Genomic DNA, 26,507 nt, shown 5'->3' with positions numbered 1-26,507 from the left:
CGACTATCCTAGTGAGAGCAGGCCCATACACAGGTGGACTGTGATTTTGATTCTCTGTTTTTATACCCCTGTAACTAGCTAAGTGATAAAAACACACCTAAGTGCTATAGCAGTCTCACATGTAGATAGAGCGAGGCCAGAGCTGGCTCCGGTTCGCACTGTGGATGCTCACACACAAAAACAACAGCAATGACAACACGCTAACGTTTCTGTAGTTGACAGGATTTGAACCTGCGTGTGGGGGACTCCCACAAGGGATTTCAAATCCATCACCTTAACCACTTGGCCACAACTACTTGATGGACAACTGCTTAGCTACACTATGATTCTGTTCTCACAGAATTGTCCCTTCAAATTGCTTGCTCAGACCAGCTTCCCCAGCACAAGTGTGTCCATGGCGGAACAGCGAGAATTTCTGCCCATTTCTCTTCCGGCTGGAGCATGATCGGGGTGTGTTTGTGGTTAATAACATTGCAGTAGATTGTTGTTCATTCCCCACTTCAACAAGTCAGACAGTCCCTTTCCTATTCAAATCTCCAGCACATCGCTTCAAGAACAGGGGTCAGGATTTCTCTAGGGCACTGTCAGGGATGCAGGTAGCTACATCCCCACTGCCATTGCAGGAGAGAAGGTTTCAATGGAATTGAATGCCCTGGCTCACACAAGAGACACAGGGAGGTTTTACTGTTCATGGATCTGTGCAAAGGAAATTGTGTCTCTGTGTGAAATTGAGGAGGGAAATGAAACGTGGTGACCCAATTCACCCATTCACGTGGCAGCCCAGTGCCCTAAGGAATGTGGGTGAAGGACTCGGGCTGAGAAATGATTTAACGGGTTTCTATCAATTTCATGCCCTGATTAAAAACTATGGCTAAAAGGTAGCCATTTTTGTTCTACTTGTACCTGTGTAGGGACACCCGGGTGGATGTCAATTCCATGGCCTTAACCATGGGTAGTTGATTATTTTATCAAGGTCCAAATTTCTTGGTCAAGGTATAGTCATGGTCTAGATTCCAGATAAAATAATACACTGATGATAATAAGTATATAAAAAAAATTTGCAATCACTATGGGCATAACTGTGATGATTGTATCATGTTTCACTCTATATCTTGTGCCACCGACTTTCCCTTTAGCCTTGTCATTTACCAAGGGTAAAAACTAAACATCTCTTCAGACACAAGGGAGTGTTTGTGTTCATTCCTGCGAGCTACACAAGGGTTTGATGTTGCTGCTTTCAATCCTCCAGCTCTTCGGGGACAAGGAACAATTCAGGCTTTCACTGAACTGAAGGAGGGAGATCATTTTTTGACAGGGAGAGGGATGCCTCCCCTTAAAGGTGTTTCTCTGGCTGGCAGTCCTGCTTCCCAGGTCTCTTCTGAGGGAAGAAAGTTTTGATGCAAAATACTGAAACTTTTAAGGGAGAGGAGAGAAAGTCAATGGGCACATGATGGGGCCGGTCTGAACCACAACATGGTTCTTTCATGTGGGATGACTCTACACACTGACTGATCTCCACGCCCTTGGATTTGAAGAGGTGTTTAGTTTTGCACTTGGTAGACTACAAGGCTGAAGCAATTTTATGGATGGTGACACTATGATTGAAGGGTTATTCAATGTTGTAAAAATTGGTAAAAACACTTAGCTTAAGCTTGAGCTGCCTGTTATTAAAGGCTGGTTTCCCCACGGTCAGTTCCATCAGCTCTTCTAGTTTTGCCCTGGGTTGTCTCATGCCTCGGTGGGAAGCAAAGGGAATCGTCCCGTGCTGCCCTTGGCTCCAGGCTGATTTATTCGGGGAGGGGACGTGGAATTGATTTGTTTGCTGTTGAGAAGGGAGCCAGGCCAGTTCTGAGGGAATGAGAACTCCCAGCATCTTCCCAGCCCAAGCCAGGCTGCTGCCCTGTCCCAGCCTCTGTTCCCTGGGGGCCCTGCATGTCTGACTCGAGAGCATGCGGGGAGCAGCAGCTGGCGCAGAGGACAGTCTGGGCTGGGCGTATGCTAGGACCATAGCACCAGAGGCTCCCTCCTCAGCAGAAAACAATCAGTCCCCGTCCCCACCCTAGGACAGCAGCCTGGAGCTAAGGGCAGTGCCGATTGGAGGTTTCTCTTTTTTCTCTTCCTGGGGTGAGCAGGCACCTGGGGGCGTTTCTAGCAGAGCAGTTGGACCTGAATTGGGGAACCAGCTTTTCATAACGGGCAGCTCAAGTTTAAGATAAGTGTTTTTACCAATTTTTACAACTAGTAATTAGTTCAGACTAATTTTGTTACAATTTTCTTTATAACGTAAAAAAAATCGAAAGTAAAGCGGCAACAATTTTTGGAACTCTTCTCTGCTAGTGTTCCCTGCCATAGAAAAAAACGGCTTTGTGACTTTTCCTGATGTGGGAGTCAGGTTCCCTCACTGTTCAGAATCAATGTGCACAGAAGAAACCTTTTGTGTTTCATTTCTTGTGTTTCATTTCATTTCTGCTGCCATAGTGTGGCCATTTCCTTCCCCTCCTCTCTGTCCAAAGCACAGAGCTCAGTTCCTCCAGGGAGACAGGGACATCTTTCTTCTTTCCTTCCTAAACAGCCCCTTTCCTTGGATTACCCTTTGCTGGGATCTGGATGGGGAACAGCCGTTTCTGAGCATTCATCTAATACCATATTTGGTGTTGATATATAGATTTTACAGCCAGACTAGATCACTATGTACATCTGCTCTGACAAAGGAGCTCTGCGTTTCTGGTCTAAATGGAATTATTTGGCCATTAATTCTATCGGGATGAAGGGGTTCTAGTTACCTGTGCCCTTTACCGCTCAGGGATTGGGGCAATGCTGCAGAGATTGGAGGGCGTGGAGCTTGGGAGCAGTGTGTGCTCCAAGGAAACTTGTTGCTGTCCTCTGGTAACAGAGGGCAGGTGTGGTGATTTTTTAAGCCGTGGTGTTTGTACATATATAAAGTGTACTAAATCTCTAGGTTCCAACCCATCCCTTGTCTGGGCTATCAAAGTCACTTTTTGTTGAGTGTATTGCTCAGTGATTGAACATTTGCCTGCCTGGCAATGGGTTCCTCCTTCAAATTCCAGTGCTTCTGTTTATAAACTTTGTTGAACGAAAATCAATTTCCTTACCCCTCTCCAGTATGATCAGGAATGATGCTTGTAATAAATTTAAAAACTCAGCATTTTACTAGGCAAATGTATAAAAACCTAGCAAACCTGTCCATCAGCTGAAATCCATTCCAGTCCTCGGCATCTCTGAGAGGGGCACTGTATTTGAGGCATGTGGGACACCTCTGTGATGATGATCGGTTGAAAAATGCTGGATTCAATGAAAGATGAGACCATAGGAGGGGAAGGTGAATGGCAGCACCACACAGGGTCATAACACTCAGACATGGGGCTTCACTGCAACTACCCCTGTGTGTTCCATCATTTATCTACTAGAGAATCACACCCTCCCCATCCCCACACACTGTCACACAAAATCTTTCCTCCTTGAGCCCAATCCAACCCCAATGATTAGGGGAGTGGAACACATGACTTATGAGGAGAGGCTGAGGGAACTGGGATTGTTTAGTCTGCGGAAGAGAAGAATGAGGGGGGATTTGTTAGCTGCTTCAACTACCTGAAAGCGGGTTCCAAAGAGGATGGCTCTAGACTGTTCTCAGTGGTAGCAGATGACAGAACAAGGAGTAATGGTCTCAAGTTCAGTGGGGGAGGTTTAGGTTGGATATTACGAAAATCTTTTTCACTAGGAGGGTGGTGAAACACTGGAATGCTTTACCTAGGGAGGTGGTGGAATCTCCTTCCTTAGAAGTTTTTAAGGTCAGGCTTGACAAAGCCCTGGCTGGGATGATTTAGTTGGGGATTGGTCCTGCTTTGAGCAGGGGGTTGGACTAGATGACCTCCTGAGGTCCCTTCCAACCCTGATATTCTATGATTCTATGATTCAACCCTAGTTTAAGGGGACTGTTGCCCCCTTACTAACATTCAGTGGGCCTGTTTTAGTTGCTAGCTCCCAGTACTCAAAGGGGAAGGGTTGATGGGGAATCAGGACCCTGAGACTAACAGTCCCCAGGAACAATGGAGAGAGGCCAATGCTCCAGGTCAGCGTGAGTGACAGGGAGGGCAGGCTAATCAGGGAGTCAGGAGGCCAGGGAGGTCCCATCCTCTATGTGAGCTGGAATTGCCTGGGTCAGACAGAGTAGGGCCGAGCTAAGGAGAAAGCAGGGGCCCAAGCTTAGGTGCAGAGCAGAGCTGGGCCAGATCCAGAGGGACCAGAAAAGCAGCCCAGAGAGAGCAGCCCCTGTCCTGGGAGCAGAGCTGCATCCCCAAAGCCAGAGGCACAGCCCAGAGAGAGGAGACCCTGTTGTGACGAAGTGGGACTGTTCTTAATGTTTCCTCTGAATATTGGGGCGGGGGCGTCAGTTTTCCCTATGGAATTCTTAAGTCTCTAGGTGGGGGGTAAGGCTGTATGATCGTTGCAGGACTGTGCAGTAATGGGGTCCCCCTGAGGACTGCGGTGAGCACTCTCAGGGGCGGAGGAGCCTGCGGCTTGGCCCTGGGAGAGAGAAGGACTTTTGCAGTAACAGGTGTGATGAAGTGGACTGTTCTTAATGTTTCCTCTGAATAATGTGGGGGTGCCTCAGTTTCCCCTAGGCAGTTCTTAAGTCTCTAGGTGGGGGGTAAGGGTGTATGATCATTGCAGAGCCCTAGAGGGCAGGTGTGTGCAGGGTTCTGGACACAGAGAATGGCCGACACCCGGTTTCCTGGCAACTGATGGCCTGGTCCTTCCCCCCTTCAAGGTGGAAGCTGTGTGAGCTGTGTGTCCTGAAGACAGGCTGCTCACAGGAAGGCGACTGCCCCAGAGTCCTGACTGGCTTCATGGGGAGCAGTTCCAGAGCATCGCCCGGGGACTCCGTGACAACTGTCCTGGGAGCAGAGCTGCAGGAACTGGAGCCAGAGGGGCCAGAGAAGGAGCTCAGGGAGCTGGAGGCAGAGCAGCAGCTGTGCTGAGGCAGAGTGAAGCTGGAGCTGGAGCAGTCCGGAGCCGGGTGTGGTGAGCAGCTGGGGAGAGCGAGGTGGGACCCTGGGCAGTGGGCCCAGCACAGGGAGATGCCTCAGCCAGGAGGCTCTGGAGGCCAGACTTGAAGGGGGATTGGTAACCCCGACAGTCCTCAGGGGAGTGGGGGAGGGCCTGGGACGGAGCAGGGGTTGGGAAGTGGCGGGGTGGGGCAGATAAGTGGTGGGGATTTGGGGAAGGGGTGGAGTGGGGTGGGGCTTCGACAGAGCAGGGGTGGGGGCTATGGAGAGGATGTGGAGCAGGGGCTGAAGCAGCACCCAGCTGCACAGGGCGCCAGGAAATTTGCAGCTGCGTACTTTGTGTATGGGTAAGGATGGCCCCGGTGGTGACGCTAGGATTGAAGGATTATTTAGTGCGATAGTGAATTGTAAAACACAAACAAACCCAGTTAGCTTAAATTAGAGCTGCCTGTTATTAAAGGCTGTTTTCCCCACATCAGTTCCAAAAGTTCTTCTAGAAACTCCCTGGGTTGCCTCACGCGTTGGTGGGAATTAAAGGGAATTGTCCCATGCTGCTTTTGGCTCCAGGTTGATTTTTCCTGGGAGGGGACGTGGAACTGATTTGTTTGCTGTTGAGAAGGGAGCCAGGCCAGGTCTCAGGGAACGAGAACTTCCAGCATCTTCCCAGCCCAACCCAGGCTGCTGCCCTGTCCCAGCCTCTGTCCACCTGGGGGCCCTGCATGTCTGAGTGGAGAGCATGTGTGGAGCAGCCGCTGACGCAGAGGACAGCCTGGGCTGGGCAAGTGCTAGGAGCTCAGCGCCAGAGGCCTATACTGCCTCCCTCCCCAGCAGCAAACAATCAGTCCCCCCCCACCCTGGTACAGCAGGTTGTAGTTAAGGGCAGCACGCAGTGGGAGTTTCTCTTTTTGCCTCTACTGGGGTGAGCAAGGATCTGGGGGTGTTTCTAGCAGAGGAGTTGGCTCTGAATTGGGGAACCAGCTTTTAATAACAGGCAGCTCACGTTTAGACAAATCTTGTGGCAAATTTATTTAGAACATAAAAGAATTCATAAGTAAACGGGCAGGAATTATTGGAACTCTTTTCTCTTAGTGTTCCCGTCCAAAGAAAGAAATGGCTTTTTGGATTTTCATGATATGGGAATCAGATTCGTTTGCTTTTCAGAATCAATGTACACACAAGCCTATTGTGTTTCATTTCTTAGTTTACAGCGCCATCATGTGTCCATTTCCTTTCCCTACTTTGGCACCTTAGAGACTAATCATTTTATTTGAGCATAAGCTTTCATGAGCTACAGCTCACTTCATCGGATGCATACTGTGGAAAGTATAGAAGATCTTTTTATACACACAATGCATGAAAAAATACCTCTCCCCACCCCATTCTCTTCATTCAGAAAGTCATGATGTTTGCATGTAAAAGGTGTGAAGTGATGGGAAAACTGGCCCTTCCCCCCACCCCAACTCCCCATCCTTCTTCATGCTGCTGGAAAACTCTGTACCTTAAAGCCCAGGCTCTATGCCCTTTTATAGAACTAGATCTGCTTTTCCCCCCAATTCCTTGTAACAGGTTTCTCAGCTTTGGCTGCCCCATTTGTCAACTGTGTGCAAGCGGGAAGCAGCCAAAGTGCTGATTTCCTGGCGCATTGGTTACGGTATCATGGTGTTTGTACAGCATCTGCATGTCCATCTTCCACCTCCTTGTCCTCCCCAGTAAGGCGAACTCTTTCCCACAGATACTTCGATCAGAAACTGTAGTGACCCAAGGACCTGCAGGTTTCCCTCACTCATCTTTATTATACTGCATTTCAGTGTTTTGTATGGTTGTCACTGGAAGCTGTCAGGGAAACGTCCATGAAAAAGTAGAGTGGATGTGAGCTTTGTTGGTTGTGAGATTTGTCTGTGTTTTGTGTCATTGTGAGATGCGCAAATTGGAGGTGCCCTTGCAGCATTTGTGATGATTGTTTGAGTTAAAACAGAAGTTCTTGGTGCCGTTTGCTTCCCTGTTCTTCAAAGGGACACCAGCTGATGTAGTGGCTACTGAGAGAGCCTTCAAAAAGGGCCCCAAAAGCGACAGTAGCCGGTTTCTGTAGTGTACTGGTTATCACATTTGCCTAACGCGCAAAAGGTCCCTGGTTCCAAACCAGGCAGAAACAGTGCTGCTTTCTCTCTAGAGGCTCCTGTTGTCTTCTTTCCATCCAACTCCTTTCTCAAATACATCCATAGCTTCTATGCTTTCTTCCTCGTTGTTTTTTTTTTTTCATGAAACTTGTACAAAGGAGAACGTTAGCCTACAAGTTGAGGGGCGGAATAGACCATCATTTGGGAGATTGCTAGCTACATATCAAATCTGAGCATAGAAGAATCCCAACCCTTTGTCCTGCCTAGTTACCTCCCAGCAGGCAGTGTTCCCCCTCGCTTTTGTTTATTTTGAGCAAGCCACAAACAGCCTCGTGTACCCTTTCCATGTCAGAAAAATCTGTTTCCTGATGATCACATTTCCCCTCCTTTCCTGGCTAGCAGGATTGTGATGTGAGGACTAAGAACATAATAATTGGAAATCGCTAGCGTAGTCACAGCGTAATCATTGTGGAGCTTAAACTTTCTTCTGTAAACCAGCTAATACCTAAAAAGAAAAGGAGTACTTGTGGAACCTTAGAGACTAACCAATTTATTTGAGCATGAGCTTTCGTGAGCTACAGCTCACTTCATCAGATGCATACCGTGGAAACTGCAGCAGACTTTATATATACACAGAGAATATGAAACAATACCTCCTCCCACCCCACTGTCCTGCTGGTAATAGCTTATCTAAAGTAGTCATCAGGTTAGGCCATTTCCAGCACAAATCCAGGTTTTCTCACCCTCCACCCCCCCACACAAGTACTCCTTTTCTTTTTGCGAATACAGACTAACACGGCTGTTACTCTGAAACCAGCTAATACCTGTTATCTGCCCATGTATTTTCTGTTCCTAGGCCAAACACTGCCCTGCTGGATCCGAGTTCTCCGGAATTCTCAGCCGTTGTTTCTGTGGGGGATTAGCTCCAAGCCATTAACATGGATCGATATAAGGATAACTTCACAGCTGCTGGCTATACAACATCACTTTTCCCTTTCTAAATAACATTTTTCCAATAATATTTTTTAACGCTCAACAACTTGCTCATCTTCAAACCATGTTAACACAAGCTCTGAGCTACAAATTTCCTTCCTGTTCCCTTGATTTTTTTAGCACAGTAAATTGATATAAAAGAAACAGAAAACAAAACAATTTCCAATATTATACATTGAGGACAGGACTTTTTTTTTTTTTTTTTTTTTTTTAAGTTTTAATGCCATCTCATTTTACTCTCTGGCCGGTTTTTATAAATCATCACAAATGCAGTAATGAGGAGTTACAGAAATATACAAGGAATGGATACAGTGTGACCCAGTTGATGGACAGAGAGCTGACTCCATCCGCAGCCTGAAACAATCTCTGTGACAATAAAGAGGGCTGGGAAGGATCTGACACGGAAGTACTTATATGCCCAATGCAGAGTTGGCACCAATGTAGGAAGAAGTAGGGAAGCTACAGATCACTGAAGGGGACACTGAGCCCCTGAAGGGTTATGTTTCCCTCTCTTAGCTAGGCTAGAATAGAAGAGGAGAAAATTCTCTCTCACTCTCGGAGGATGATGGCAATGTCAATTTGTCCTCTCTTTCTGTTCCACTAAAGCTCAGAGACAGGAGGAGGCATTTCCTGCCTAAGAGCCTTGAGAGAGCAAGGCTAGGGAGCAGGCAAAGCTAAGGGCCCTGTTACACGAAACCTCCAATCAGCTCGTGTGAGGTGCTATCAAAACCCCTCCCTGGGCTTCTAGGATAGAGTTAGGATTGGCTCCATGTGTTTTCCTGGAAGAGCCTCTAGGTAGGAGGAAGAAGAAGCAGAGAGGGTTGCGATGGGCCTAAATGGAACAGACAAGGAGTGTATTTCTTGGGGTTTGTTTGTGTTGCTCTTGTGATCCTGGTGGAGGAAGCTGAAGCATCATTTGTGTTTGTGTCAATGCCTTTGGTTTGGCTCAGTTTGTGACCCTGAGCACAGTGGATCCTTCACCCTCTGTTCTTTTCCCCTCAGGGAAATTGAGAATGGACCAGGTTCCAAAATTAGTCAGAGTAGTCGGCGAAAGCCTAGTACAGGTAATAAAAAACCACACTCCCTCGTGGTCTAATCTAGTGGTTAAATTTCAGTGCTTTCACCACCGAGACCTGAGTTTGATTTCCAGCCAGGAAATGAAGCTTTTCAACACATATCTTTACTTGTTGTTCCCTGAACTGGTACTTCATCATGCTCAGATGGGTTTTGGATACTACGTGAAACTCAAACGGCCTCAGAACAGAGCCTAGGCATGTTCCGATTGTGGACCTTTCATACAAGTAGAGCTGTGCAAATCATTTATTTCCTTGCTTGCTAGCTAGCCTAACCTATATAATAATAATACTAATTAATAATCATCCAGCTTGACCCAAGATTAATTTTTTCAGTTTTCTTCGTGAAACAAAATTTTAAAAAATCATTTTTGGTCTACCAAAATATTTCAGTAAATAAAATATTCATCCAAAAACTATTCACCCAGCTCCATAGACTAGTCTTCAGAATTAAGCAGCTGGAGAGAAGGATCAGTAGCCTCTTCCATTCCTGAAGTCTAGCTGCTGAAGGGTGGGATGGATCAGAAAATAACAATTGGAAATTTCTAAGCCAGCCTTTCAACACACACAACACCACTTTTCCCTTTTGAAATACATTATTTCCTTAGCCCTTTTTCACATCAACCTCTTGTTCTTCTTCAAATGATGTTACCACAAGCTCTGAGATACTAATTTCCTTACTGCGCCCTTAATATTTTTAAAAACAACAAGGAGTCCTTGTGGCACCTTAAGGACTAGTAAATTTATTTGGGCATAAAATTTTGTAGGCTATAACCCACTTCATCAGATGCATGGAGTGGAAAATACAGTAGGCAGGTATAAATACACAGCACATGAAAAGATGGGAATTATCTTACAGAGTGTGTGTGTGTGGGGGGGGGTCAATGCTAACGAGTCCAATTCAGTTAGGGTGGATGTGGCCCATTTCCGATGGTTGACAAGGAGGTGTGAGTATCAACAGAGGGAAAATTATTTTTTGTAGTGACTTGGCCACTCCCAGTCTTTATTCAGGCCTAACTTGATGGTGTAAAGTTTGCAAATTGCTTCCAGTTCTGCAGTTTCTCATTGAACTCTGTTTTTGAAGGGTTTTTTGGTTAAAAATGGCCACTTTTAAGTCTGTTATTGAGTGTCCAGGGAGATTGAAGTGCTCTCCTACTGGTTTTTTAGTGTTACAATAATTGATGTCTGATTTGTGTCCATTTACTCTTTTGCATCGAGACTGTCTGGTTTGTCCAATGTACATGGCAGAGGGGCATTGCTGGCACATGATGGTATCTCTCAGGGGGAGAGATAAGTCAGGGTTTGAGCATTGGCCTGCTAAACCCAGGGCTGTGAGTTCACTTCTTGATAGGGCCATTTAGGGATCTGGGGCCAAAATTGGGGATGGGTCCTGATTTGAGCAGGCGGTTGGGCTAGATGACCTCCCTGAGGTCCCTTCCAACCCTGATATTCTATGATCATGTTGGTAGATGTGCAAGTGAACAAGCCCCTGATGGTGTGGCTGATGTGGTTTGGTCCTATGATGGTGTCCCTTGAATATGTGGAAATGTCAGTTTGTTCTCTCTTCCTGTGCTATCTAAGCTAAGAGGAAGAGACATTTCCTGCATAAGATTGTTGAGAGGCAAGAAAGTGCATTTCATTTTGGTCTCACCATATAAACAAAAAAGTACACTTAAGGTAGTAAGATCAAGTACCCAACATGGGGCTCAAACCCATGACCCTGAGACTAAGAGTCTCATGTTCTACCAACTGAGCTAGCCAGACTGTCTGTAGCACTTCTTCAAAGGCACAGTCACAGTGTGAGTTGAGATTCCTTTTCTGACATTTGCCTTCTGTCTTCATTCCTTCACTCTCCAGCTAGCAAGCAGGGGCTATTACAAGGCTGGTTAGATGCTGGTTTCTACATCAAAGAGCTGGGGTTGATTTACCAGCTGGTCAGAGAAACAAGCACCGGAGGATGGAATTTAGTGTTCTCCCACCATGGGGAGATGCTCTTTGACTCACATAGTGGGGGAGAGTCAGAAAAAGCTTCTCAGCTCCCAGAGAGGGGGTAGACAAGTAGGTTCCCCCCAAGCCACACACACATTTTTGCAGGACATCAGACCTCCTGCGGAGAAGCTTCTCAATGAATATGTGGCCCCAGGAATGTCAGAGGAGGGAATCACAGTTTGCCTCACGAGGTAGATGAGGGAAACCTGTAGGTCCTTAGGTCCCTCCAGCATCTGATGAAACCATTTGTGGGAAAGAGTCTGGGGTAGCTGAGCAGGACAAGGAGAGGACAGAAGGGCTTGCAGCTGGTGTGCAATCCCCATGCTCCCAGTGGCCCAAAAGAAGCAGGGTTCAGCACTTTGTCAGCTTCCTGAGAGCGCAGCGCTGACAAAATGAGAGCTACACTCAGGGGCAGCTAAAGCCATGAGACCTGTGAAAATGAATCAGCCTCCCATCGGGTGGCATCAACTCCCCTCTCTGGGTTTCTATCCCAGAAATACTTTCAGCTCAATCATTTTTTCCCCTGACAGAGGCTCCAGATTATAAACAGAAGAAGAAGCGGAGAGGAGTGTACTGGGGTCAATGAAAGCAGAGGAAAATTGCTCCACTGGTGATTTCTTTGTTTTGCTCCTGTCATGCTGATGGAGGAACTGGAAGCATAATTTGAGATTGTGACACCATGTCGTCCATTTTTGGGGCTCGGTTTGTGACACTGAGCACTGGGGATCCTTCACTCTCTCTTCTTGTCCCTTCAGGGCAATGGAGACTGGAGCAGCGTCTGAGATTGGCGAATTAGGAGCCTGAGAAAGCCAAAGCTGGTTGTCAGAAAGAAATGGCCCTTCCTGGTCCTTTAAGTGGTGGGCTCTGGGGTTTTAACAGCCAAGTCGTGGGTTCGATTCCCACAGGGCAAAGAAAGTTTTTAAACAAAAATCTCCATTCATTGCGCATTTGAAATTGGGAGCAAAAGAGGGCTCCTTGTCCTTATCAACAAGGGAGAGAATGGCTTTTTTCTTAGCAAATATTTTTAAAGGGCACTGACTCGAGCTGCAGATCTCATTTCATTTGTATTTACAATGGAATGATTCTTTCTAGTATAGACAGAAATTCTTCAGCTAGCCTTGGATTCCACAGGAATACTAGAAGCAATGGTGTCTAACTAATACCTGCCTTTTTTTCGGAGAACAGGAATATCTGAGTTTTCCATGGACATTTCCCATCCAGCACCTTCGGCCTCATCCAACAATATAGGAAACCGACATGCAGTCAAATACATGGAAAGTTTCTCAGCAAAGGGTTCAGTGAGCAGGCCAGGGGAAAAGTTTTGCCAGAACACTTGCTTATAATATTCCACCCTGACCTTAAATGGAAAGCAAGGAGATGACTCTCAGAGCACACAACCAGAGTAGGTAGGGCACCCACTTATGACTCAAAACCACCGATTATGAGTCTCACGTTCTACATTGTCAATGTACTGCGCCCTTCTCCCTCCACCTGTATATTGAACAGCTAAGCCTGCCTCCCCTCAAGCCATGTCAAGTCTCTTCTGGATAAGGAGCATGGAATTTATCCAACTAGGTGGCCTGAATGCACAGCTTTGGAGGATCTTTGAATTCCCTCCAACTTCTACCATAAAATGCTAAGCAGTTGGTTTTGTAATGTTATTGGAGAGGTTGAAATCATAGAATCATAGAAATGATAGAAATGAGTCCGTTTCTCAGGTAGAAGACAACGATTGTGTCAGAAGGAAGCCCCATAGTTACCACTGTCATATTGTGATGATATGGTTTGTACAACATGTGTCTTGTGAAGTATCATTGTAAAAGTTGTGATCTGTTGAATGTTAATACCTGGTTGGATGGTGTGTGCTATCCTTTTTTGTCTGGGAAGCAATGAAGTTTTCCTCTGGGTGCATTATTGAAATATGTTCTGAGGTTGGGAAGTGCCCACCACCAGCCTTTCAGGTGCGACAATGGAAAAGCTATGCTCGCTGCTGGCCCATTAAAGGTATCCACACTCGCAAGGTCTATCCCAGGAACTGTGTATAATGCAGACTTCTCCAAGATAGCACAGAGACAATAGACACTGCTTGACTCAAATCCTAGCAAAGGAGCTTTCTAGGAAGTTGGAAGAAACTATGAAAGACGGGAAGAGACATCATGACTTGGCCTCGCTCCCCCACAACTCAACACCTGGAAACACATCAGGAGGACAAAGACTGAACTGAAATAATTCAGAGATCAGAAGAGAATAATAATAATTCATTCAAATCAAAGTCCCCAAAAAGACTAGTATTGGTTTTTCAGAAGAAAATTTTCAATTTGAGGGATTTTGTTTTCCCAGTCAGACCTTGCTAAGGGAAGCAGAGAGAAAATGTTTGAGTTGCCTCCTTCAGAACAGCTTGGCCTGGGCACTCTAGCTGTGGGTCACTGTCGTTGCCTTGCTGTGGACGGGGGCATTTTAATAATTTGGGGTGGTCCCAGGGTGTTTGGGGGAGATTATGAGGATATTACCTTTTGAGATAAGATATAGCGAGCTAGACAATTCTTTCAGCACCATATTTCATTTAAAGCGGGGGATCTGAGTTCCTGAGAAGGTTTTTGTTTGCAGGAAGCACCATGGTTTGGTCTGTCATTGTATCAAAGGGGGATATGGTTGTTTTTAAAGGAAGAGAGAAGACTGAACGCCTTCGATGAGGATGGGATTCGAACCCATGCGTGCAGAGCACAATGGATTAGCAGTCCATCACCTTAACCACTCGGCCACCTCATCCGAGCTTTCAGGGAAAGGACAGGAGGAGAAATCTAAAGCCAGCAGAGATAGGGCCAATAAGGAGTTTTTAAATACTAAGCGTAAGCAGGGTCTGAATGAGCTCCCCTCTCACATCTAGTGAGGAGCTGGGGGGAAAGACTTCAGGAACAGACCGTTTGCATAGACATGCCTACTCTGCCTAGGTACACAGCGTGATGGAGCCGCTTTGCCAGAATGACCCGTTTTGGCTGGTGTCAGGTTACAAATCACTTGAGCATTCACTGAAATGAAATATTATCCTTCCTGTATGAGTGAAGGGCAGCAGAACATACCTAGTCCATCCTGATGGAGGGGCTAGGTGGGTGAGGGAATACTTTTTACTGGACTGCATAGAAGTGATTGAGGACTTCACCTAAACCAGTGGTCCCCAAATTTGTGCCCTCTTATCCGTGTCTGCGGCCCCTCCGAAGCTGCAGGCGGGAACCAGGGCTGGGAGTGGGGCTCTTGTTTCCTGGGAAGCGGGTTGCGGACGAGTGTAAGGGCGACGAGGCTGGGCCAGAAGCCAGGTGCCCAGGCTGAGGGTGGGGTTGGGAAATAGAATATCAGGGTTGGAAGGGACCTCAGGAGGTCATCTAGTCCAACCCCCTGCTCGAAGCACGACCAATCCCCAATTAAATCATCCCAGCCAGGGCTTTGTCAAGCCTGACCTTAAAACTTCTATGGAAGGAGATTCTACAACCTCCCTAGTTAGCGCATTCCAGTGTTTCACCACCCTCCTAGTCAAAAAGATTTTCCTAATATCCAACCTAAACTTCCCCCACTGCAACTTGACACCATTACTCCTTGTCCTGTCCTCTTCTACCACTGAGAATAGTCTAGAACCATCCTCTTTGGAACCACCTCTCAGGTAGTTGAAAGCAGCTGTCAAATCCCCCCTCATTCTTCTCTTCTGCAGACTAAACAATCCCAGTTCCCTCAGCCTCTCCTCATAAGTCATGTGTTCCAGACCCCTAATCGTTTTTGTTTCCCTTCGCTGGACTCTCTCCAATTTATCCACATCCTTCTTGTAGTGTTGGGCCCAAAACTGGACACAGTACTCCAGATGAGGCCTCACCAATGTCAAATAGAGGGGAACGATCACCTCCCTCGATCTGCTGGCTATACCCCTACTTATACATCCCAAAATGCCATTGGCCTTCTTGGCAACAAGGGCACACTGTTGACTCATATCCAGCTTCTCGTCCACTGTCACCCCTAGGTCCTTTTCCACAGAACTGCTGCCTAGCCATTCGTTCCCTAGTCTGTAGCGGTGCATGGGAGTCTTCTGTCCTAAGTGCAGGACCCTGCACTTATCCTTGTTGAACCTCATCAGATTTCTTTTGGCCCAATCCTCCCATTTGTCTAGGTCGCTCTGTATCCTATCCCTACCTGCCACCATATCTACCAGTCCTCCTACTTTAGTATCATCTGCAAATTTGCTGACAGTGCAATCCACACCATCCTCCAGATCATTTATGAAGATATTGAACAAAACCAACCCCAGGACAGACCCTTGGGGCACTCCACTTGATACCGGCTGCCAACTAGACATGGAGCCATTGATCACTACCTGTTGAGCCTGACAATGTAGCCAACTTTCTACCCACCTTATAGTGCATTCATCCAGCCCGTACTTCTTTCACTTGCAGACAAGAATACTGTGGGAGACCGTGTCAAAAGCTTTGCTAAAGTCAAGAAACAATACATCCACTCCTTGCCCTTCATCCACAGAACCAGTAATCTCATCATAGAAGGCGATTAGATTAGTCAGGCATAACCTTCCCTTGCTGAATCCATGCTGACTGTTCCTGATCACTTTCCTCTCATGTAAGTGGTTCAGGATAGATTCCTTGAGGACCTGCTCCATGATTTTTCTGGGGACTGAGGTGAGGCTGACTGGCCTGTAGTTCCCATTATCCCCCTTCTTCCCTTTTGTAAAGATATGAACTACATTAGCCTTTTTCCAGTCATCTGGGACTTCCCCCGTTTGCCACAAGTTTTCAAAGATAATGGCCAATGGCTCTGCAATCACAGCCGCCAATTCCTTCAGCACTCTCAGATGCAACTCATCCGGCCCCATGGACTTGTGCACGTCCAGCTTTTCTAAATAGTCCCTAACCACATCTTTCTCCACAGAGGGCTGGGCACCTACTCCCCATGCTGTGTTGCCCAGCGCAGCAGTCTGGTAGCTGACCTTGTTAGTGAAGACAGAGGCAAAGAAAGCCTTGAGTACATTAGCTTTTTCCACATCCTCTGTCACTAGGTTGCCTCCCTCATTCAGTAAGGGGCCCACACTTTCCTTGGCTTTCTTCTTGTTGCCAATATACCTGAAGAAACCCTTCTTGTTACTCTTAACATCTCTTGCTAGCTGCAGCTCCAGGTGTGATTTGGCCCTTCTGATTTCATTCCTACATGCCCGAGCAATCTTTTTATACTCTTCCCTGGTCATCTGTCCAATCTTCCACTTCTTGTAAGCTTCTTTTTTATGTTTAATATCCGCTAGGATTTCACCGTTATGCCAAGCTGATCGCCTGCCATATTTACTATTCTTTCGACACATCGGGATGGTTTTTCCCTGTAACCTTAATAGGGATTCCTTGAAATACAGCCAGCTCTCCTGGACTCCTTTCCCCCTCATGTTATTCCCCCAGGGGATCCTACCCATCAGTTCTCTGAGGGAGTCAAAGTCTGTTTTCCTGAAGTCCAGGGTCCGTATCCTGCTGCTTACCTTTCTTCCCTGTGTCAGGATCCTGAACTCGACCAACTCATGGTCAGTGCCTCCCAGATTCCCATCCACTTTTGCTTCCCCTACTAATTCTTCCCGGTTTGTAAGCAGCAGGTCAAGAAAAGCTCCCCCCCAGTTGGCTCCTCCAGCACTTGCACCAGGAAATTGTCCCCTACGCTTTCCAAAAACTTCCTGGATTGTCTATGCACCGCTGTAGTGCTCTCCCAGCAGATATCAGGATGATTAAAGTCGCCCATGAGAACCAGGGCGTGCGATCTAGTAGCTTCTGCGAGTTGCCGGAAGAAAGCCTCGTCCACCTCATCCCCCTGGTCCGGTGGTCTATAGCAGACTCCCACCACCACATCACCCTTGTTGCTCACACTTTTAAACTTAATCCAGAGACTCTCAGGTTTCTCTGCAGTTTCATACCGGAGCTCTGAGCAGTCCTACTGCTCCCTTACATACAGTACTACTCCCCCACCTTTTCTGCCCTGCCTGTCCTTCCTGAACAGTTTATAACCATCCATGACAGTACTCCAGTCATGTGAGTTATCCCACCAAGTCTCTGTTATTCCAATCACATCATAATTCCTTAACATCATCAGGACCTCCAGTTCTCCCTGCTTGTTTCCAAGGCTTTGTGCATTTGTATATTGGCACTTGAGATAACCTGCTGATCGCCCCTCATTCTCAATATGAGGTAGGAGCCCTCCCCTCACAGACGTTCCTGCCTGTGCTTCCTCCCGCTATCCCGCTTGCCCACTTACCTCAGGGCTTTGGTCTCCTTCCCCCGGTGAACCTAGTTTAAAGCCCTCCTCACTAGGTTAGCCAGCCTGCTCGCAAAGATGCTCTTCCCTCTCTTGGTTAGGTTGAGCCCGTCTCTGCCCAGCACTCCTCCTTCATGGAACACCATCCCATGGTCAAAGAATCCAAAGCCTTCTCTCCGACACCACATGCTTAGCTCTTCGTTGACTTCCACGATTCGATGGTCTCTACCCAGGCCTTTTCCTTCCATAGGGAGGATGGACGAGTAGACCACGTGCTCCTCAAACTCCTTTATCCTTCTTCCCAGAGCCACGTAGTCTGCAGTGATCCGCTCAAGGTCATTCTTGGCAGTATCATGGGTGCCCACATGGAAAAGCAGGAAGGGGTAGTGATCCGAGGGCTTGATGAGTCTCGGCAGTCTCTCCATCACATCACGAATCTGAAGAGCAGGGGCAGAGTGGAGCTGAGTGGTGCTCCCTCCCTACCCTCCATGGGGGCTTGCTCAGGCCCTGAAGTGCCCCCATGAACGTTCCTCTGTGCCTCCCTAGGAGGCATACCCCACATTTTGGGGACCACTGACCCAACTCGCTAAGCAGGGACTAGTGATGCCAAAGCCCAGGGAAAGGGAGAAGAAGTGCAGGGACACTGGCACTGGAACCATGGCCCTGCTCCCCCTTCTGCCTGAAGCCCCACCCTCTTCACGCCTCCCACCCATGGCCCCATCAACTACGTCATTTCTGTTCCACCCCTTCCCCCACTGCCCCACCCTGCTCGCTCCTTAACGCCCCCGTGGCCCTGAGAACAGAGAAGCTCTGTGCCCTGGCTGCAGTCCCCCGAGAGCACCTCCAGCCCTGGGGCTGACATAGGGGAGACTTTTCCAGGGGGCCTAATTTGGCCAGGTGCCCTAATCATGGGCCCCATTGGCCCATGTGGCAACCCGCCACTGCCCCCTTGGCAACACAGCTTTGGGGAGGCTGTGCACTCTGCCAGTGTAGTGTCAGAAACTGCTTCCTGGGGGGGGTCCCAGATTTCTCCCTCCTTCTTCCCAGCTCAACCCCTCCCACAATGTTCCTCCGTGGCCCCATAGAGTTTTGCGGGGGAGCGAGGAGCAACACGAAGTGCTCCATGCATCCTGGTCACTTTCCCCACGTGGGCTGTGCTCAGAGGCGAGCATCAGAAGCTGCTTCTCTCTGCCCTCCCCTTATACAGACCAGGGGAGGAAAGTTACCTGGGTACAGGGAGCTCTGAAGTCACTCCTCACCCCCCTCAACCCCCACAGCCCCTAGGGGTGCCCGGAAGAGCAGCATTCCAGAGAGAAGAAGGCAGCAATGCCAGCTTCCCAATGCACACACGTCTGTTTCCCCACATGGGTGCAGGAGGGGTACAGCAATTAGGGGTGAAGGGGTACAGGAGGGGAGTATGGGAGTTAAGGGCAAAGGGACACAGTGTAGGGGTTCGGGCACAGGACGGGGCAGAGGTTAGGGGTGAAGGAGGTGCAAGGGTTGGGAGTGCAGGAACTAGGGGCAAAGGGGGAGTGGGGAGGCCACAGGGGTCTGGGGCAATGAGTGTGCCAAAATACAAGTTTTGCCCAGGGTGCCATTTTCCCTAAGGCTGGTCCTGGGGAGGAGTTTCCCCATTGATAACATTTCTTGCTGGGAGGGGGAAGAAGAGAAAAGAGGTGTTTTTGCTCTCTCTTTCCTCTCCATTTTTTCCCATTCCTTCAATTCCAGAATTCTCCCTTCTATTTCAGACTGGGATTGAAGGCAGCTCCAGACTTCCCCTCTCTCCCTTCTGGGAAATCAAGTTCAAGTTTTTACAAGGAGTGAAAGAAGTCTCAATTCCGCATCTGAATTAATGTCACATTTCTCACTACTTGACAGAAAGAAATGTCATGTTAATCCCAGGTGAGTCCACTCCAGTCATGCCGTAGGGCATTGCATCACCACGTGGGCATTTCACTTCCCTCCTCAGTTTCACCCAGAGACACAATTTCCTTTGCACAGATCCATGAACACCAAAACTTTCTGTGTCTCTAGTCTGAGCGAGGGCATTCAATTGCATTGAAACCTTCTCTCCTGCAATGGCAAGTGTCAGACAGAGGGGAAGTGGCCACCTTCAGCCCTGACAGTGAGATATTCCCTCTCCTCTTTCTTCATGCTGCTGCTGTTATTCCATGAAACATGACCGATGGAATAAAAAGCTAGGTTGACTCCAGGCTGAGGAAAGAAAGGAGCCACCAACTCCCTAAAAAAATCTCAGTGACCCAAAGAAAACCCGCCCCTGCTATTGGAGATACAACAGGAAAAGGGACGGTCTGAATTGTCAAAGCAGGGAATGAACAATCTACAGCAAAATCATTAACCACAAACACACTCTAACCATGCTCCAGCCAGAAGGGAAACGGGCAGAAATTCTCGCTGTTCAGCCATGGCCACACTTACAGAACTGCAAAGCAGTGAGTGTGCTGGGTAAGCTGGTCTGAGCAAACAATTGGAAATGACCATTCGATGAGAACAGAACCATAGTGTAGAAAAGCCCCTGTATTAAGTGGTTGTTGCTGAGTGCTTAGGGAGCTGGCCTAGGAAACCATGGGGGTCTTTCTGTGGAGGTTTGGTTCTTGCCAACTAGGGAAGGCTGGTGTGTGGTGTCTTCATGGCTGTACCTTCAGTGCCTGAGCACCCAGGGAGCCAAGTCTAGTCTTCCTCTCAGGCCAAGGACAAGTCTACATTTCAAACATTGAGTCTACACTGCTGCAGCTCGGTAATGAAGATGCTCTGTGCCAGGGTTTCTCAAACTTCATTTTACTGCAACCCCCTGCTGCTAAAGAAACTTGCTACATAACCCCGGGAAGGGGGACCAAACACCAAGCCCCTCCACACTGGGCTTGGGGGAGCTAAAGCTGAAGCCCAAGCCCTGCCCCACTGGGGGAGGGCAAAAGCAAAGCTTGAGGGCTTCAGCCCTGGGTGGCGGGTAATCAGACTTTTGGCTTCAGACCCAAGCCCCAACAAGTCTAACGCCAGCCCCGGTGACCCCATTAAAACAGGGTCACGACCCACCTTGGGATCTTGTCCCACAGTTTGAAAACCACTGCTCTGTGCTGATGGGTGTTACGAATTACATCTGATAGGACACACACATAACTGCTACAAATTACTGTAGCCAGACAGCCAGCCCTCCCGCTCAGACCAGCATTGCTGGAAACACAAGGGGAAGCTGGAACAGGGCACTTAACATATATTCCAGCACAGCCTTTGAAGCTGTGAAAAGCACAGGTGTGCTGCTACAATGTGCCTCTGGGAACAGATACAACGATTAAGCTCACAGCAGACAGAGGCCCTGTGACAGACATGGCTCTTAGCCCCTACTAAATAGCGTGATGCACACATACCAACATCCTAGGTGGGAAAATATTTACCCTGATAAAAGAAATGTCCAGTAGTTGACACTTATTGTTTCTCTCCCTTGCAAGTGTAAACTACTCTTGCGAAAGCTGGCGTCACCCAGACAGACCAGCCTCAATTTGGCATAAGAAAGGAGAAAGAGAATAAAGGAGTACAGAGGTATAAGTAGGGGACCTACAGCACCATGATTCTTGAGTGCTTTTCACTATCTATCTGCTGGTCAGATAAGTGACAGCCTCCCAAGGCTTCTGCAGCTAAGAGGGTCCCTAAACCTTGTCCCTTATTCATCTTTCCACGGAATTGAGTGACTGTTCCTGGCTTGGCACCGCTGGAATCGAGAGATGCAAGGAGGTTAAGAAGCACCCACACCTGATCTCCTATCTTTAGTGTACACATATTTTGAAATAGAGCTCTATACTTTGTTTTCTTTCTTTGGGATTGTGGCTTCAGTTTTGTAACTTGTTTGTGTGTGTAACATCTCTACATTTCAATAAGTAGGCACTAGCAATTTTGTAACCACATGATAAGAATCTAGCTTAATAAATTTTGGTAACCATTTATGCATAAGCCTGACTTGTTTTCTCTGGTTTACTGTAAAGCAGCCGACACAATGAAAGAACCTCAGCCGTTTTGGCTGTAAAGCCTGGCCATTAGGTGCGAGTACTAAGAGCCTAGCGTTGAGTTGTGCCGCCTCCACGGGGCAAACTCTTGGGGCACCTGTCAGTCAATCCTGGCTGCCCGCTGCGAAGGAGCTCTGAGCTCTAGCAGTTAAAGTCACGGGTGGTTAGGACCTTGGGGCATCCATCAGCCTAGCCCGGGATGCCCACCATGAAGGGACAGTGCGTCCTAGTGGTTAAAGTCACGGATGGTATAAACGGGCACAGCTGGCACCTCACCAAACATCCTTGGCCGTCGGCTAACAATTACACCTGATAGGACACGCACAGTTCGAATCTAGGCTGAGGCACATAAACAAAGTCCACAACTGCAGGGTTCCCAAAAAACACCAAGTTTATTACGCTCAAGCGTGGTGCCTGGAGGGGACCCCGAATACAGATTGTACAAAGGTTATATACTTTTTATCAAAGCACGTTGCCCTCGTGCATAGGAAACCTTAGCCAATAAACAAACCCTTTTCTTATTTACCACCTATCCCTGCTTGGTGCATTCCTCGTGCTAAACTAGTATGTTAATTACACAGCATGGTCCTAAAGCCATGCATCAGTAACTTTTATTATCAGGATGGGAGGCCTCACATCAAAGGCCAGGAGATAGGGAGTTAGGGACAGACAAAGAACAGAAACCGGGAGTCAAGACAGGCTGGAGACAAGGAGGAGGATTTTCACAGGAATGCAGTATCTAAGGAACACTCCTCCTGGTGCGTGACGTGTTTGCTTTTAGAGAATGGTGGGCCCCAAACCAAAATGGAGTCACATGTGCTAACTTTTCCTTACCATGGGAGAGAGTTTTCCTGTCAGTGTAGTTAATTCACTTCCCCAGGAGGTGGGAGCAATGTCAGTGGGAGAACCTATGTCATTGGGTGTGCAAGTTGTGGTGTTTACCACATTTATGAAGTTGAATCAAACCCCATTATTAAAACCACCTGTGGTCTGGGAGTAGAAAAGGAGCTCGCTGAAGCAGGGTCTGTCCTTCAAAGTGGGGATTGGTCCTGCTTTGAGCAGGGGGTTGGACTAGATGACCTCCTGAGGTCCCTCCCAACCCTGATATTCTATGATTCTATGATTCTATGAAAGTCATGACTCCAGCCCACTGTTGTTATGGGGGTATAGCTCAGTGGTAGAGTGTTTGACTGCAAATCAAGTGGTCTGTGGTTCAAATTCAAGTGCCCTCTTATAAGCGCTTTTTTTTTTTTAAAAAAAGGAAAACATTTTCATTTCCATTCTCCATTATGTTCATGAATTCCACCGTATGAGGATTCTTGAAATGAATGTAAACCCTCAATGTTTCACTGTGCAAATGCACAAAAACATAGCAAACCTGGCTATCAACTGAAATCATTCCAGTCTTCTGTGTCTAGTTTATGTTTTCATAAATTAAACAAAGGTATAATATGAATACACATTTGCAGATCCGTGTTCTCCAGGGGCTATTGTTAGGATATAGATATTCAGGCCTGTCTGTAAAGGCCTGTACTCTTAGAATTTAGGTGTATTCTTATCACTTGGCTAGTTCTAGAGGTAGAAAAGAAAGAATCAAAATCACTGTCTGCCGGTGTAAGGGCCTTCTCTTACAGTGACAGTCTGAGGCCCCTGTGCTTAGGGCTAAGGCCTTTGGCTAAGCAGCAGAGGCAGCCATAAGCTGGGAAGTGAAAGGTCAGCTCCTCACATTCCAACCTAGTCACATTGAAATCAGGTGCTATTGGGCTGATAGGAATACAGTCCTGTCTTGATAATGCCTCCAGAGAAAGGGAAGTGCCTAGAAGATGTAAAAGGAAACTTAGTTTGATAGCATCCTGTCTGCAAAGAACTCACTTATCAATAGCTGGGATGTGAAATCCTCATTTCTGTCTTTGTTTTATCTCTGTAGTCCCCATTTCCCTATTGTTTGTCTGTATCATCTCTGTCTAGTTCTGTGATTGTTTCTGTCTGCTGTATAATTAATTTTGCTGGGTGTAAACTAATGAAGGTGGTGGGATATAATTGGTTCCATAATCATGTTACAATATGTTAGGATTCGTTAGTTAAATTTCAGGAAAATGATTGGTTAAGGTATAGCTAAGCAGAACTCCCGGGTGGGGAAATTGGAATCATATTTAGCTAAAGGGGGAAATGGGAACAGGGACAGAGGTGTAAGGCTCGGTGGTGTCAGAGCTGGGAAGGGGGACACTAAGGACGGAACCTGGAATCATGCTTGCTGGAAGTTTACCCCAATAAACATCGAATTGTTTGCACCTTTGGACTTTGGGTATTGTTGCTCTCTGTTCATGCGAGAAGGACCAGGGAAGGAAGTGGATGAAGGAATAAGCCCCCTAAAAGCTATGCTGTGCAGAAGAAGAAGAACCACATCCAGTTGGGGTTCAGGAGTCTGATGAGCAAAGGCAACTTGGTGCAGGCTAAAGTCACCAGCGCCTTGGCTCCTTCACATTCAACCAGCAGCCAGGACAAGGACATGGCATGAAAAGAAGACAGTGGCTCTGAGAAGGAATATAGCCACCAAGAAGCTGGCTAAAGCTGCCAAGATTCCCAGGAAGGCCACCATGACCATGTCTAGGAATAATCATCAGAATACGGTGACTGCAGGGGAGACCGAAAAGGCAGAGAAAAGCCCTCAAAAGGTGTAATCTGCCAAGCCCCAGAAGGTGGTCAAGATCCCACCTAAAATCAAGACTGGAGAGCCAACTTCAAAGCACCCAAAGCCAGGGCTAAGAAGGTGCACTGAGAAAGAAGTGAAGAGATTTCTATTCTGATGACTCCTGCTCCCCTAATGGCTCTTTTATGATTCACCATGGACCACCCAGAGAGATCAAAGTCCTGCAGAACAAACAGCCCCATGGATAGTATCATGAAGTGGTGGCAGTGGGGGGAAGGGTTTCTCTTCCAGAGAGGAAGTGCTGTGTTTTGTGTAACACCTCCCAGGTGTGTGATGCACTGACAGGGCAGCTGCCTAGAGCTCCCACATGAGCTCATTCTCTTTGACCTGCTTCTCTTCTTATTTCAGAACCAGCACGAGTGGGAGTGTGTCCCTGTCACTTCACCAGCTAGAGAACAGGCTCTGTCTGCATCCCATCTTTGATTAATCCCACTTTTTAATGTATTCCTACTGTGATACTTTCCGAGTTCTCTGCCTCATTCTAACATTCTGGTCAGAGATTGACTATGGGGAGGAATGGACTAGTTTGCATGACATTTGGTAAGTTGCCATAGTAGGTGATTGAAAACTCTGCTGGAGGTGGGCAAGAGCCTGTTACAAACATAAAATAGCTAAGCTTTACCAAACGTACCTGTTACACATTCAAACCTTCCTGTGTACACACAATAGAAATCAACAGCCTCTGGAACAACTCTGACATAATAAAAAAGGCTAACAAAGGATGTGCTGTCGTCATCATGACAAAGTTGGAATATGAACAAGACGCTGCTAGGCAGCTCTCTAACTCACATTCTACAAGCCATTATCCTCTGATCCCACTGAGGATTACCAGAAGAAACGACACCATCTGCTCAGGAAACTCCAGGCTTATTCACCCTGTATACTGGCACAGCAGTGAAGGCCAGAAAGGAGCAGCATTCTCACTGGAACATGTCCACCCCCTGCTCACAGGCAATTCCCAGGCCCACCACAGCACACTATCTTGATGAGAAAGGATCCCACTTGGCTTAACCATTGCTTCTTTTCCTTCCACCCGGAACCCCGCTTCTTTTTCTGGGCCACTAGTAGCCATCCCTGGGATGCCAAGAGGCAGGCACAGGATTCTACCTCCCAGCAGCCAACCACACTACCATGGGTTCGGCTCTCAGAAGGTATCCCAGTTGCTCACAGCCAGCCCAACCCCCGCCTCCAAAGGCGTCAATCACGCCCCCGGGTCGGCCACAAAGGAGGAGTGGTTCTCACCGCTCCATGTGTGGCAGGGAGCCTCTCAAGCCCATCACCGCACCCCCATCTTGGCCAGAAAAGAGCACCGGCACACACAAACTCGGACTCCGCTTTGCTTGTCTTCCTTTCACCCAGAACTGTCCTTCTTCTCCTGGACTGCAAGTAGCCATCCCTGGGAAACCAGGAGGCAGGCACATGATTCTACCTCCCAGTAGCCAACCGCCCCGCCCCTGGCTTTGGTAGAACCAACGGTGACGCTCTGCTAACCCCACTGAGGCACTTAGCTTCTGCCCTGCCTTCCTCAGCATGACTTTCCTCTTTTGCCCTATTCCTGCCTCACTCCCTCCTTTGGCAAGTCATGCAAAGGAGGGGAGCCGGAAGAGCCAACCTCCATAGGCCAACGTCCAAGGGCAGAGGAGGCCAAGCCACAAGGCTCCAAAAGGTGACTGGCCTAGACCCTCTAGATTTCTCAGCTCACTTCACCACCCTCTGTCCTGCCATGGTCAGGGTTACCCCAGAGACAGGCCAGTGGTAGAAGTAGGAGCGCCTTGCTGGAGAGCTAGAAAATAAACCATCATGTTTCTGCCTGGTTTCAAACCAAGGGCCTTTTGCGTGTGAGGCAAACGTGATAACCACTACACTACAGAAACTCTGTCAGAGAGCTCTGCCCCTCCCTTCAAATTCCATCCACTTGGCTGGCTCTCACCCTGGCACACAGTGATGGGCAGACCTGGAGAAAGTGGCGGCAGCCCTTCGGTAGGTCAGCTGGGAGAGCAAAGGACTGGAGCCGGCGCTCAGGAAGTTGTCTTTATGTCGTCCTTGTGACTCCAGCTTGAAGGAGAGCTTCTTTTTCTTCCCCTTGCCGAGAAAGAGCAAGAGAAGAAAGAAAGCTCAGGTGGGCCACCTGCGTTCACAACCCCACACTTCTTTTTCCTGCTGCAGAGCCCGAAATGAGGGACTCACGGCGGGTAAAGGCACCGCTGCACTTCCAGAAAACAGCCCACCCCTGCACACAAAGGGACAAAACAACATGCCAAAGCCTGGGATTGAAGCAGGGACCTTTAAATCTTCAGTCT

General features: G+C 47.9%; 6 non-coding genes across 6 annotated transcripts; 2 read left to right on the top strand and 4 right to left on the bottom strand.

The window, feature by feature from the left end:
- Window positions 1-210: 210 nt before the first annotated feature.
- Window positions 211-296, bottom strand: TRNAS-UGA (transfer RNA serine (anticodon UGA)). The gene has a single exon. It is a non-coding gene; the product is annotated as a tRNA-Ser (tRNA).
- A 6,810-nt stretch (window positions 297-7,106) lies between these two features.
- Window positions 7,107-7,179, top strand: TRNAV-AAC (transfer RNA valine (anticodon AAC)). The gene has a single exon. It is a non-coding gene; the product is annotated as a tRNA-Val (tRNA).
- Window positions 7,180-10,901: 3,722 nt separating this feature from the next.
- On the bottom strand, window positions 10,902-10,974 carry TRNAK-CUU (transfer RNA lysine (anticodon CUU)). The gene has a single exon. It is a non-coding gene; the product is annotated as a tRNA-Lys (tRNA).
- A 2,912-nt stretch (window positions 10,975-13,886) lies between these two features.
- On the bottom strand, window positions 13,887-13,968 carry TRNAS-GCU (transfer RNA serine (anticodon GCU)). The gene has a single exon. It is a non-coding gene; the product is annotated as a tRNA-Ser (tRNA).
- Window positions 13,969-22,657: 8,689 nt separating this feature from the next.
- Window positions 22,658-22,729, top strand: TRNAC-GCA (transfer RNA cysteine (anticodon GCA)). The gene has a single exon. It is a non-coding gene; the product is annotated as a tRNA-Cys (tRNA).
- A 3,279-nt stretch (window positions 22,730-26,008) lies between these two features.
- On the bottom strand, window positions 26,009-26,081 carry TRNAV-CAC (transfer RNA valine (anticodon CAC)). The gene has a single exon. It is a non-coding gene; the product is annotated as a tRNA-Val (tRNA).
- Window positions 26,082-26,507: the final 426 nt, after the last annotated feature.

The sequence above is a fragment of the Eretmochelys imbricata genome, chromosome 28, assembly GCF_965152235.1.
Source record: "Eretmochelys imbricata isolate rEreImb1 chromosome 28, rEreImb1.hap1, whole genome shotgun sequence".
NCBI classification, from domain to species: domain Eukaryota; kingdom Metazoa; phylum Chordata; order Testudines; family Cheloniidae; genus Eretmochelys; species Eretmochelys imbricata.
This window is presented reverse-complemented; position numbering and strand designations above follow the sequence as displayed.